Source organism: Stenella coeruleoalba (genome assembly GCF_951394435.1).
Source record: "Stenella coeruleoalba genome assembly, chromosome: 9".
NCBI lineage: Eukaryota > Metazoa > Chordata > Mammalia > Artiodactyla > Delphinidae > Stenella > Stenella coeruleoalba.
The window spans coordinates 16,498,587-16,511,757 of NC_137155.1; the positions used below are offsets into that span (position 1 = coordinate 16,498,587).

Genomic DNA, 13,171 nt, shown 5'->3' on the forward strand with positions numbered 1-13,171 from the left:
TCTTAGTACATTGCAATGAAAATTATTAGCAGTAGTAGGAATATTTCATTTGAATTGGGGTTTGCATAGCTTTGGGGGTGCATGAAGCAATTCCAAGAGGTATACAGATTCAGATAATTTCAAGGGAATCAATTTCCAAATTCTCTCTCTCTCTCTCTCTCTCTCTCTCTATATATATATATATATATTTTTTTTTTTTTTCTGTATTCATCTGCTTACAAATGCACCTGCATCAAGCTGCTTCTCCTTTTCTGTCTTGCCTTCCACAATTTCCCTTCTTCTGCCTTACAGAAGAGGTCTCATCCAACCCAAACCATGCTATGGTACTTTGGCTTGGCTATAGAAACCTCTGGGGCACTGAGCAGAGGCAACTCAAACTACAGGTATTTGAGAGCCCTCTTTAAGCAAAATGGCACCATGAACTAAAGGTAATAGGGTATCATGTCTTTCTGTGTCTTATGCTTATCTCTGTTAAGGCAAAGCATAACTCTTATGGAATGAATGTGTCCCCACACAATTCGTATGTTGAAATCTTCACTGCCAATGTGATGGTATTTGGAGGTTGGGCTTTTGTAAGGTAATTAGGTCCTGAGGGCAGTGCCCTGATGAATACAATTGATGCCTTTATAAGAAGAAACACTGGAGCCCACTCTCTCTCTCAGTCATATGGGGTTACAATGAGAAGACAGCCATCTACAAACTGGGAAGAGGAGCCTCATCAGACACCAGATCTTCTGGCCTCTTGATCTTGGACTTCCTGGGCTCCAGAACTGTGAGAAATAAGAGTTTCTTGTTTAAGCCACACAGTCTATGGTAATTTGTTATAGCAGCCTGGACAGATTGAGACAATACCTTAAACAGATAAGCTGATGTATGTTTGGATGTTTTTGATTTCAAGTCTGTAATGGAATTATGTAGTGGAGGGGAGAGGTGATGGTTTTTTGTTTGTTTGTTTTTGGTCTTCATTACTGGCAAAGAAGGTATTGTTCCTGAGGAAAGAAATCGTTGAGAACAGAGTAAAAAGAACATTTCTTGGAAATATGGAAGATAGCAGCGCGTTATTCGCCCAGGTGACAAACTCATGATGGGTTTCTGTACTTAGCTAGCTAGCTGTTTTGAAATATTCAAGATTTGAAAGCAGCATGCTGGGAAATACCAGTCTGCTATGAAGCACCCTTTCTCTGCAGTTTCACCATCTCAGTAAAGAAGATGAGTTCAGTGAATATGCTCATTTATCTGCATTTTAGTCTAGTCTTACTGGTATAATTTGCATGATATCAAGGTGAAAAGACCCACATGTTCTTCCAACATGTCAACGTTTTATTTTCTAATAAGAAACATATATTAGAGGTAAGTTAGTGTTTTGTGTTCTCTTGAATATTTATTCAAATTCATAGGAGAAACATTTTCATTAACTTTTGGTAAAAGTTAGCAAAATATGAAATCCATACTCATGTTTTATGAAAGTTAAAATGTCCTGCTCACTGTCACTCATCAACCACTTTTCTGCTCATTTATTAAATCCTACCATGTACATATTAGGTATCTTAGCTTGGGCTGCCATAACAAAATACCATAGACTGAGGGGCTTCAATGACAGAAATAGACTTTCTCATAGTTCTCGAGATGGAAGTCTGAGATCAGGGTGGCAGTATAGTCCAGTTCTAATGAGGACCCTCTTCCTGGCTCGCAGGCGGCCACCTTGTCCCTGTGTCCTCACATAGGGGAGAGAGATCTGGTGTTTCTTCCTATTGTTATATGGGCATCAGCCCTGTTGGATTAGGGACCTACTCTAATGACCTTATTTAACCTTTCTAACTTCTTCACAGGCCCTTTCTCCAAGTACAGACACACTGTGGGCAGGGGGTGGGGAGTGGTTAGGTCTTCAACCTAGGAATGTTGGGGGGACACAATTCGGTCCAAAGCATTAGGTTTAAGCAACTTAACAGGAATATGTTGCAGATTATACTTTAAATAATATTCTCAACAATACTTAATGTACATTTTGTAAGCATGTACTTATTTGCACCCGAGTTCTTTTCTCTTGCAATTTGCGTAAAATATTTAAACTATACTCCTAAGAGTAGAACATCTATTTAGTTTCAAAAGCAAATAAAAAATTTCCCCAAGTGCAAATCTAGTATAAAATGACCTAAGCAAAATATGTTACACATTAGAAAACCAGCTTGATTTAATTAGTATTAATATTTCCCTCTCAAATGTTAATATACTGATTCCAATTCTGTGAAATGTGTAATTACCTAAACATAATTGACTTCAACCTATTTTGGGAAGAAATCACTTATATACAAATAAATATCCTCCATCGTCTGTCTGTATTTCTGTCATATCTTTAGTACGCATTTTGAGATGTCCTTACAAAATGAAATATGACATTAATATATGCCTTTGCTTACAGTCAAAAAGAAAAGTTCTGGGCTTCCCTGGTGGCGTAGTTGTTAAGAATCCGCCTGCCAATGCAGGGGACCCGGGTTTGAGCCCTGGTCTGGGAAGATCCCACATGCCACAGAGCAGCTAAGCCCGTGCGCCACAACTACTGAGCCTGTGCTCTAGAGCCCGTGAGCCACAACTACTGAGACCGCGTGCTGCAACTACTGAAGCCTGCGTGCCTAGGGCCTGTGCTACGCAACAAGAGAAACCACAGCAATGAGAAGCCCGCGCACCGCAACGAAGAGTAACCCCCTGCTCTCCACAACTAGAGAAAGCCTGCGCACAGCAACGAAGACCCAACCCAGCCAAAAATGAATAAATTAAATAAATTAAAAAAAAAAGAAAAGTTCTAAAATACACAATTTCAATTTTGCTTTTAACCCAGTTTCATCTATTTTAGCTCCATAAGAAAAAGGCCTCTGAGAAAAAGTTGAACAGTATAATCAGTAGCATGTGATAAGCTTTTTGGGGTCATATTTCCTAGAAAGTGAAGAACTCTAATGACTGGGTAAAAAAAAATTTTTTTTGGTAAATTAGGTCATTTTCAATTCTTTGCTTTCAATAAAATAAAAGAAGGACCTAACCAAGTTGTCAATAGGTAGATAATTAAAAATATTTCGGGGAGCTTCCCTGGTGGCACAGTGGTTGAGAATCTGCCTGCTAATGCAGGGGACACGGGTTCGAGCTCTGGTCTGGGAGGATCCCACATGCCGTGGAGCAACTAGGCCCGTGAGCCTGTTGACTACTGACAACTACTGAGCCTGCACGTCTGGAGCCTGTGCTCCGCAACAAGAGAGGCCGCGACAGTGAGAGCCCTGCGCACCACGATGAAGAGTGGCCCCGGCTTGCCACAACTAGAGAAAGCCCTCACACAGAAACGAAGACCCAACACAGCAAAAATAAATAAATTAATTAATAAACTCCTACCCCCAACATCTTCTTTAAAAAAAAAAAAATATTTTTTTTGATAATAGATCACTGCTCTTTTTGACTTGTAATTAAGAAGGCATTCAAATAGCACAGTGGCATTTCCATAGGAAAATGCCTAGAACTGAGCTGTCAGGGGAAGCAGCTGGACCTAGTTGAGCAGAGAGGACCCATGGCTGAACACTTTAAAGAAGCAAGTAAATGTATGGTTTGCCTGACTTATCCTGAAAACCGCGTGTACCTGAAATGTGAATATGTCTGCTGCTTCCAGTGCTTCGATTCACTGCAGAAGGAGCCTGATGGGGAGGGTTTATTGTGCCCCAACTGCTCTGTGGTCTCAAAAAGAATGACCTCAGGTGTGCTCTCAAGCTCTGAGCTCTGGTTTCAAAGGTTAAGGAGTCAGGGCCCCAGCTGAGAGCTGTCCTCCAGATGAACCCAAGGATGCGGAAGTTCCAAGTGGATGTGACCTTGGATGTTGACACAGCCGACAAGTACCTCATCATTTCTGAGGACCTGAAAACTGTCTGTTGTGGGTTTTTCAAGCAGAAGAAAAGGTCCTGACCTGAGAGATTCAACCATACAACTTGTGTCCTGGGATTCCCTCTGTTCACCTCTGGCCGCCATTACTGGGAGGTGGACGTGGGGTCCAGCCAAGAATGGGATGTGGGCATTTGGAAAGAATCTGTGCATTGACAAGGGAAGACTCAACTGACTCCAGATCTTGGCTTCTGGACTGTGAGCTTGAGAAATGGAGATGTCTTCTCTGCCCACACTGTGCCTTCTGCTGTCCTCAAAGAATGGTTCTTTCTGGCAATAACTGCCCAGAACACAAGGACAGGCTGATGGTCCAATGAGAGACTCAAGGAGAGAGATCCGTGTGTGTCTTAGAACAAATTATGATCTCCTTACAGAGTCATGTGGACACAACAGAGACCTGAGGATTTTGAGGAAGGAAACACTGGCTTCAAAGGAGGTATTTTCCAGATTAAACAGACCTGAGACCATAAATATCAAGGGTTGTGGAACTTAATCTCAGGGGAAAGTCCAGCCTTTGGATGGTGTGCTAATGATCAGGGTGAAGAGACTTTGGAACAGTTTGGAAAAGTGAGACCATGGAGGAAAACGCCCAACGGGAAACACAGTGAAGGGAGCCCCTGGTGCACTTTGAGTGTCCCCTCCCCCAAGTTATGACTTTCGTTCTAAACCTGGATTCTCCAACTGGGAGCATAAAATACTTTCTGTGCCCTCTGCTCAGCTGCTCACGTAGATCTTCTCAATAATTGCCAGGAGTTGTCGCTAATCCAGACATGGATGAGGGTGATTTGCACTGGGGAAAAGATTTGCTCCTCATTGGAGATGCCCCAGACTCTCCATGCAGACAGTGTCACCTATACTACAGATGATGTGATAATGGCACCTCTGTGGGGAGATGAGGTCCAGGGACCCTGTCCCTATAACTGTGGCCCATCCTGATTGACACTTCCCTGTACAAAGCTCTGGAGCCAAGTCCAGGCAGGTGAATGCTTCCTTCTGTTCAACCTCAGGGCAGAAAACAGGAGAGAAGGGCTCCCCAGCAGGAGAGGAACTCAGAGCTGTGTTAGCACCATTAGGCAGGACAGGTACTCACCCTGCCTTGTCCTGAGCTGCCCCATTCATGCCCTGGCTGGACAGGTAGAAGGTGGGAATGTTCTGGGCTGTGTATCTGAGTGGGACCAGACCCATGAGGTTCACTGCAAATCCCTGTGCCCTGGAGTCTCTGACAAAGATGGAAAGAGGGATGGGGTCACTGTGGAATCTGTGATGACCCTTTTATGGCCGGAGTCACTGAGCTTCTCAATCATGTAAAAAAGGGTCTACTGATTTTTTAGGACCTAACATATTAGGGTTGGGTGTACAATTTCTGCCAAGATATTCTGTCACCATTCTGGGTGTTCTTAAGTGGTGTGTGTAGGTGTTGCTCATATTTTTATCTAATTGAATGGGGAAATGCCTCATTGTCCTACTTTAACCTGGAGCAAGAGGAGGAAGAGAAAAGAATTTGCAGTGAGATGAAATCCAGTTAATTGTCTAGTCTGCCAAAATGGTGTGAATGTTGGAAAATAACCAGTGTATGACCTTTTTTAAAAACTGGAAATAGGATTAGAATAATGCTGTCTGTGGTAATTCAACACTGCATTTTATATTTTGAAGTACAGTGGAATGTACCTTGGGCCATGGTATTGTCTGAATGTTTCTTTCCCCCCAGATTAGTATATTGATATGTAACCCCCAGAGATGACAGTATTAGGATGTGGACTTTTGGGAGGTGATTATGTCATGAGGGTGGAGACCTCATGAACTGTATAAGTGCCCTTATAAAAGAGTCCTCAGAGAGCTCCATAGCCCTTTCCCTCATGTAAAGACACAGTGAGAAGGCGCCAGCCACAAATCAGGAAGGGAACTCTTTCCAGAAGGGGACAATGCTGGTGCCTTGATTTGGACTGCCAGCCTCCAGAACTGTGAGCAATAAATTTCTGTTGTTTATAACCCACCCAGTGGGTGATATTTTGTTCTAGCAGCTCAGACAGACTAAGGCCAGTATTGAAAAGGACTCCAGGTGGTCGTCACGGCTAAGACAGAGAGGCAACGTCTGAGAAAATGTTTAGAGATTCTTTCCTGGAAGCAACGTGTCCCCACCCTCCCCAACTCTCCCTGTGTCCTTCTATCCAGGGCCGTGTGCCTGACCCCTTTTTCCATTGTCCTGGGCACACAATGAGCTCTCTTAGAAGGATGTTCTCATTCTCTTAGGAGGTCTCCATAAACCAGCTCTGATTTCTGTGCTGACCTGGGATGAGATGAGTTACACACTCCTCTGCTGACTCAGCATCACATGAATTCCTACTCCTTCCACTGTATTGTGTGCATTTTTAGTCACAGCAGATATAAAACCCAGAAAGTATGAGGAAGCTAGTGGGGCAAGAAGTGCTCAGGCACCAGAGAGAGAAACAACTCCTTAAATTTTGTTTCAGTGAAAACAGTGCTGGGTCATCAGAAATGTTGTTGGAAAATAGGGCTTCTGAGTCACTCCTTTCGTCTTTTTCGAATGCTTTGTATCTGCTTGTCTTATCACCTGGAAACTGACCTGCCCACACTGATCCTCCCACATCTGTGGGTGAAGAGAGGCTCAGGAGGCGACAGGCACTGGGATGTGTGTTCCTGTCACAGCACAAGGGCACCTTCTGTGGCTTCGTTTGTGACTGGCTGTGGTGGTGCCTCGTGTGTGGCTGTGTGAGGCTGGGGGTCCTGGATTGTGTGGGGACAGGTGTGTCCTTTTGCGTTCTGGGTCATGATTGATGGTGTCAGGGAGGCACCTCCTCTGTGGGGTTGGTCTCTGTGTGTCCCGGGAAATGTACAGCCAGGAGGTTTGACCACATCGCTCACCCCAGTAAACTCTCAGCCCCATAGGAAGGAGGTCATGGGCCGTGTTTGTGGGAGGAGAGATGCAAGGGAATGAGGGGACCTGCATGCACTTAGGAGTCACTGGGAGGTGTGATGTAGGGAGAAATGAATGGGGTTTCAGGGGGTTATACGAGGATTTACTGGGCATGAGATCCAAGTCAGATCTTTTGCCAACAAACAGTGTTTGGTTGGATTCGTTGAGACTAAAGTTTTAACAAACTATAGAAATATGGAATTGTACAAGTAATTGTTACTCAAAGGAGATTTCTGTAAAATTAAAGTTAAATTAGAGTCTTGTATAGTACAGGTTTATCAAAGAAACTGCAGGGAAGGGATTGCTCTGTGGTGATGAATCAAGGGTAGAGTGGGATTATATATAAGGATACATTAAAAAATATATATATATCAATTTAAAAAAAGGAAAGAAAATGCCTAAAATTCTCATTACTTATTTAATTTAACAAGTTTTTCAGGACATATGTCTATAAAAATGCAAAATAGGAGTAGAATGGATGCTGAATCCTGTGTCACTCTATCAGTAACAGCCAAAGGTATGGGAACTTGTTAAAAAGAGCCATCTATTCATTTAGAACAATTGTCCAATAAAGCCTTACTTGCTATGCTTTATAATTCTCAAAATATGTTATACATTCATATTTCTTTGGTCAATTTTATACTAAAAATCATTGTAAAGATAGCTCAATCCAGAAGACTTTACAAATACAAAATTACAATGTTTAAACTTCCACCTATGGACAATTATTTCTGTTATTGTAGAGAAGTTAATAGAGTGATCATATAAAATCTTTCAAATATAAAAATATATTACATTAGTAAGATTCTTTTGGGAAAATATGAGATCAAGGAGAAAAAGGTATGATACAAAATTTCCAGTTGTCAAAAAACAGCTTCTCTGTGAATTTTTTTTTTTTTTTGGTCTGTGAATTTTTAAGTGAGTGAGGATGGTTATCAAATTGCTTTGGCCTTTAGGGTCTATTGGATACAAGGTATGACACAAGTTTTACTTAAAAGTCAATATTTACAATATGCTAGAAAGTACATTTTTGGAAGCTGTTCAAATTGTTTTAGATTTTTTTTTGAAGTATAGTTGATTTACAATGTTGTGTTAATTTCTTCTGTACAGAAAAGCAACTCAGTTATTCACACATATATACATATTCTTTTTAATATCCTTTTCCATTATGAAGCTGTTCAAATTTATGGTGAAATATTTTAGGTGTCTACTTGAAAATGTAGGGGATACATAGCTTTTCAAAATTCTTTTAGGGAGTATGAGAGAAAAAAGTTTGAAGACGAATAATTTAATGTGTCAAATCTTTACAGTTTTTTTTTGCATTTTATTTTTTTTAAACATCTTTATTGGGGTATAATTGCTTACAATGGTGTGTTAGTTTCTGCTTTAACAGTTGTTGATGATGGACTTAATGGGGATAAAAGTGGACAGGAAAATTTAGAGCATAGAGAAGGGCAGACGTGGGTGTGCTGTTGATATGAGCTCTTGTGACCGAAAAGTAGAGCAGGAGAAATAGTAACAAAAAAGAACAAAATTGTACACAGTTCTCAAAATTCTCAATTTTTGGCCAGCGCCTTGAGACATGGCCTCATCTGTTATTTATGAACTTTACAAAGCAGATTTATGTTGAAGTTGGTTCTCTCTTCGGATGGGTTTAATTATGTTGGATACCAAGACTCCATTATCATTCCTATGATTACTATGTTCCTGGAACTGTGCTGAGATGCAAAGATGAACATGCAAACAAGATTCCCTCAAGGAGTTTACAGCACAGAATAAAGCTAGAGCTTAATATAATCTTAAATCGAAAGTCAGTGATCATCTCCTCTATTTTTCATCTATATCCCATGTTTCTCTGCACAAAAATTAGAAGTAGATGTCATTTGAATTATTTTTAAAGAAGGTGGTGATGGATTTGTGATAATTGTAACAATTCCTTAGTGTATATAGTATTTTAGAGTTTATAAGGTGATTTCACACAAAGTAGCTCATTTGGTCTTAATAACAACCATTTGTGGTGGGCAAGACATGTGTGATTACTGTTGACTTAGAGATGAGAATGCTATGGCCTAGAAGGATTAGGTTTTGACCACATCATATGGCCACTAAATGGCAGAACGGATAGAGCCCAGGTCCTTCAGGCTCCTAGTTTGCAACTTTGCCCATACTACCATGTTGTGTCCTGAGTCACTAGGTTTCCTCTCCTGTATGTTGGGAAAGACCGTTCTCTTTGGGCCTCTTCTATTCCTACACATCATGCTGGGTATACCAAGTCTGCAAGGCCCTGACCACTCTTTTACCTGGACCATTTCTCAGGGTTGTGTATGCAGCTGGTAACTTTGAGAGATCAGGTAAAAAGCCCCCAAGCAGTAAGTCTTGCTTACTGTTTGCTATAAAAATATGGAGTTTTCAAACTCGGTTGTGACACAAACCTACTGCGTATTATCTATCAAGGACCATCATATTGCCTCTGTGGATCTTGAGGGCAATGGGAACCGAGGCAAATATACTGATACTCATGCTTCTTACTGTGCTGTGAGTAACAAAGCCCTTTGTCTTTGACCCAGGAGCCCCTTGTTTTCTGCCAGCAGCCATGAAATAGTAACAGGTCAACTTATTCGCTTGTAGGCAGGGTAAAATCAAATCTCAGCCCTGACACGGCAAGGACACATACTTGCAAGATGTTTGAGGGCTATGTGTAAGGATGTGGAAGGTATGACAAGCCTCAAATAGGGCTTCAAATGGGGTATAGCCCCAGAATCTGGATTCAGGAATCTGAGGGTCCAGAAATAGTTCTTCTCAAAAGGAAGCTGGTAAAAATGGACACCCACTGGTCTGGAAATAGCCAAACACAGAACAGACTAGGTCCAAGGGATTTGTTGCTTATGTGGAAGGTTGGATATTTTATCTATGTTACAGTGTCAGACTGTGTAAGCCAGGTGTGCAGATATGTAGTCTGTTTCTCTGTAATGAAATTTAACTTTGCCTTCTAGTTCTAATGGCAGTAATAGAAGCTTAATAATATGATTCATTTGCTTCAAGTTTGAAACTTAGATTCCCTCAATCCTCATTCTTCTTTTCTCCCAGCTATACCAAGGGGGTGGGGTGGGATGAAGTCGTTTCTGTCCCTGCTGGCCTCTGCTGAGGTGCGGCTTGTCCCACCCAGTCTTGGGCATCTCATCTCTTCCTGCTGCATGAACGGTGTTGTCTCTGGCCCCATCATGGCCTTCAGTTGTCACATTCATATATCCTGAGTTCCCTACCAATCAGGGACCTCTTCTGTGCCGAGTGCCCTTTCCAGGCATGTAGCACCTCTTAGTTCCACCTCTTGTGCCCTGCTGGGGTGTGCGGGGCTCTCTGAGGCCCATCTGCTTGGCTGTTTGCCTTGACCATTGCTCATCTCTCACTCAGGTGCCATGTTGGACATAGGGTTTTTCTATGAAGCTTGCAGACTCTCAGGAAGCATGCATCTCACTAGGAAGCCAGGCTCTGGTCCTTCTCCTTCAGAGCCCTCCATGGACCCATCTGGGCTTCTATCTGGATATCTAACCTGTTGTTCCCCATGTCTTCTTCAGAACTTGGTGTTGGGGATGGAGAGCTGGGGACTTTCTCAGGGACTTACCAGTGTCTGAATCCCAGTCATATCCGCTATGATTTCCCCCCCCCCCCATTCATTACATTTCTACTTACTTTTAGTCAGCATTTACATTCTTCTCCCATCAGTGGTTTATGTATAAGGTTCTCTGAATCCATGGGCTTTGGATCTTGATATTTAAATTAAGCCTCTAGTATTTAAAATATTTTAAAAAGGAGAAAGCCTCTTTTCCTCTCTCAGACACATGCCACTTACTATAGAAAGCCATGCCCTGCAGACCGCAGTCTCTGCTATAGATGAACCAAAGTCTTCCTGGTAGCTCATAACCCATGGCTTTTGTTCTGCCTGGATGATTCTACCCTGAGGGTGATGTACACAGAAAGTGCCCAATGACTGCTGAATGGTGGGTGAAAAGAAAGGGTGACAGGAATTAAAACGCACAGAGTTTAATGATAATTTAAAAATTGCCCCACTACCACTGGGAAACCATGCATGTTTCCAGGATCCTCATCAAGAGATCATGGTTCCCAGGAAGCTGGCTAGAAGGAAATTGCAGCCTACTCAATCACATTGCAACTTGCCAGGAATTAGGTCATGGTGTTCTTGGAACTGGAGAGTACAGTGTGGGCAGTGTTTATGTAACGCCGTAATGAAGAGTCTGGCCTTAGCTTCTGAAGACCAACAGGGTTATCTAGATGGTAACGTCTCTAGAATGGAGAGCAGTTCATCAGCTCCTTCAGGGGCCCAGCTTTTGGGGGATAGAGTTGATGGATTCCATGTGAAAGGCAGGGCCCTTGTTGTTTGATAGCGGTTCTCAACTTTCAAGAGTCATTTAGGAAGAGTGTTTTAAAATGTTGATTCCTGGAAACAACGTCCAGATAATCTGATTCATAGGTCTGGGTTAAGGCTCAGGAATTTACGTTTTAACAGGCTTCTTCTGGACCACACTTTGAGAAGATTAGATGCACAATTGAAGTGGCTAGGATGAAAATTAGTCAGTGACAATACCACCTTGAGATCCAGGCCAAAGGGCTCCTGCTTTCGGGTCCTTGGTCTAGAGGACCCTGTTCTGGCCATGTGATGGGGAATCAGTGAGCTTAAGGGGATATACCAGCTGGAGCCTAGGACAAACTTTCTAGACCATGATCTGGGAACTGGGCCCCTGGAATTTTCTGCCCAAATGGCACTGAGCCAGCTCCCAGGCTCTACACAAGCTTCCTCCCTGGTCTGAGCTCCAGAGGGCGCACCCTGCTGTAGGCAGCCTTCGGCCTTACTGGTGGCTGGGGGCAGCTCTTGGTGGGGCTGTGGATGGAGCTTGGCTGTGTGAGCTGCCACACCCGCTAGTGGCTGGAGGAAGCCCGCATGGAGGGCTAGCTGTGGGACGGTGTGGGCTGTGGGCTGGGAGCTGGCCCTCCCTGTACTGCTGCATTCCTATGCCTGGCATTCAGCTTCCCTTTGAAGGTGCATTTATCAGGAAGAATAATAGAACATGTTTCATTCAACAGCTTGTTAGCATGGATTATAACTTCTAAATATGTAGAAGTTTTACGTTTGTAGGTCTTCATCGGATTCTTGCCTCACGTCCCATGAACGTTAAGGGCAGACCTGATCAATGTTTTCAAATGATTATCGCCTTAGAATCGATTTCTTCTGATCAAGAAACTGTCCTTCAAGCCAAGGACCGGGGAAGGAGGACAAATGGAGGAGAAAGGAAAGGAAATGTGACCTTGGGCTTGGCCACCCTGCGGGCCCAGTCAGGGAGCGGGTCAGACCTGTGAGACAGGACGAAACTTGATGCAGCCCTTCCGAGCCTGCCCGCTGCGGGTCCTCTGACTGGGTGGGGGATCGGTGAGGCCTAATTCTATTGGCAGGGGGGGGCAAACCCAGGCTATCTAATCTCTTTCTCTCTGGGATTCTAGCCTCTCCCACAGAAGTGAAGTTGCCTGAACTTTTTCTTGCAGTGAGATAGAGTGTGGAAATGTGAACACTTTCCAGAATGGCTTTAAAATATTTTCAACCATTTAAAAAAAAAAAAGGCCTGTTCACAGTTGGATCAATTATTTTATAAGTAGATTAGGGAAAGAAACATTGACTTTTTACGTGTTTCACACAGGCTGGCAGGTGTAAAAGGGATCATTTCATGACATTCACTCTTCTTGATACCCCATACCACATACTTTAACGGAAATATTCCTTAAGATACCCAACTACTTTTGTTTTAATTTACTGCTTCCATTTGGTCTGCTATATACAGTTGTCCAGGTTGTATACTGCACAACAACACCTACCCTAAAAAATGAGTCGGGGCTGAAATCTAGCCCACCTTCTCCTTGTCAACCTAATGTGGGCCTGCATCCACCAGAAGGAAGGGTGCCTTTTCCTAATCACACAAAATCACAGTCTGCTCTTCTAATCACACACCTCCAGGCCCAGGTCCATGCAGGAGGGTCCCTATGGGTTGTCATGGTAATCAAACATTTGAATACAGCATAATGTGTTTTTCTAAGAGGATTTCCCTGCTAGAAAGACATACCTGAGCAAAGAGCAGAGCCTGCCTTCTGGTCAGATATGGTGCCTATTATAGATCAAGAAATTAATGTTCTGATTTAAAGAAGTGTCTCCTTTTGTATGATTAGCTGGAAACAGCTCCCCAGAGTCTGATCCGCCTTGGGTGAATGGGCAGAGTTGGATTTCTAGATCAACAAAGCTGAAGAGGCTACACTTGT

At 42.9% G+C, this 13,171-nt stretch overlaps 1 long non-coding RNA gene and 1 pseudogene across 3 annotated transcripts in view; both read left to right on the forward strand.

Moving 5' to 3' along the window:
* The window catches only part of LOC307191291, a 220,558-nt gene that overhangs the window by 98,799 nt on the left and 108,588 nt on the right, over window positions 1–13,171 (forward strand). The window lies entirely within an intron of this gene.
* Window positions 3,551–4,221, forward strand: LOC307191469 (ret finger protein-like 4A-like protein 1; annotated as a pseudogene). The gene has a single exon. The product of its transcript is annotated as a ret finger protein-like 4A-like protein 1 (transcript).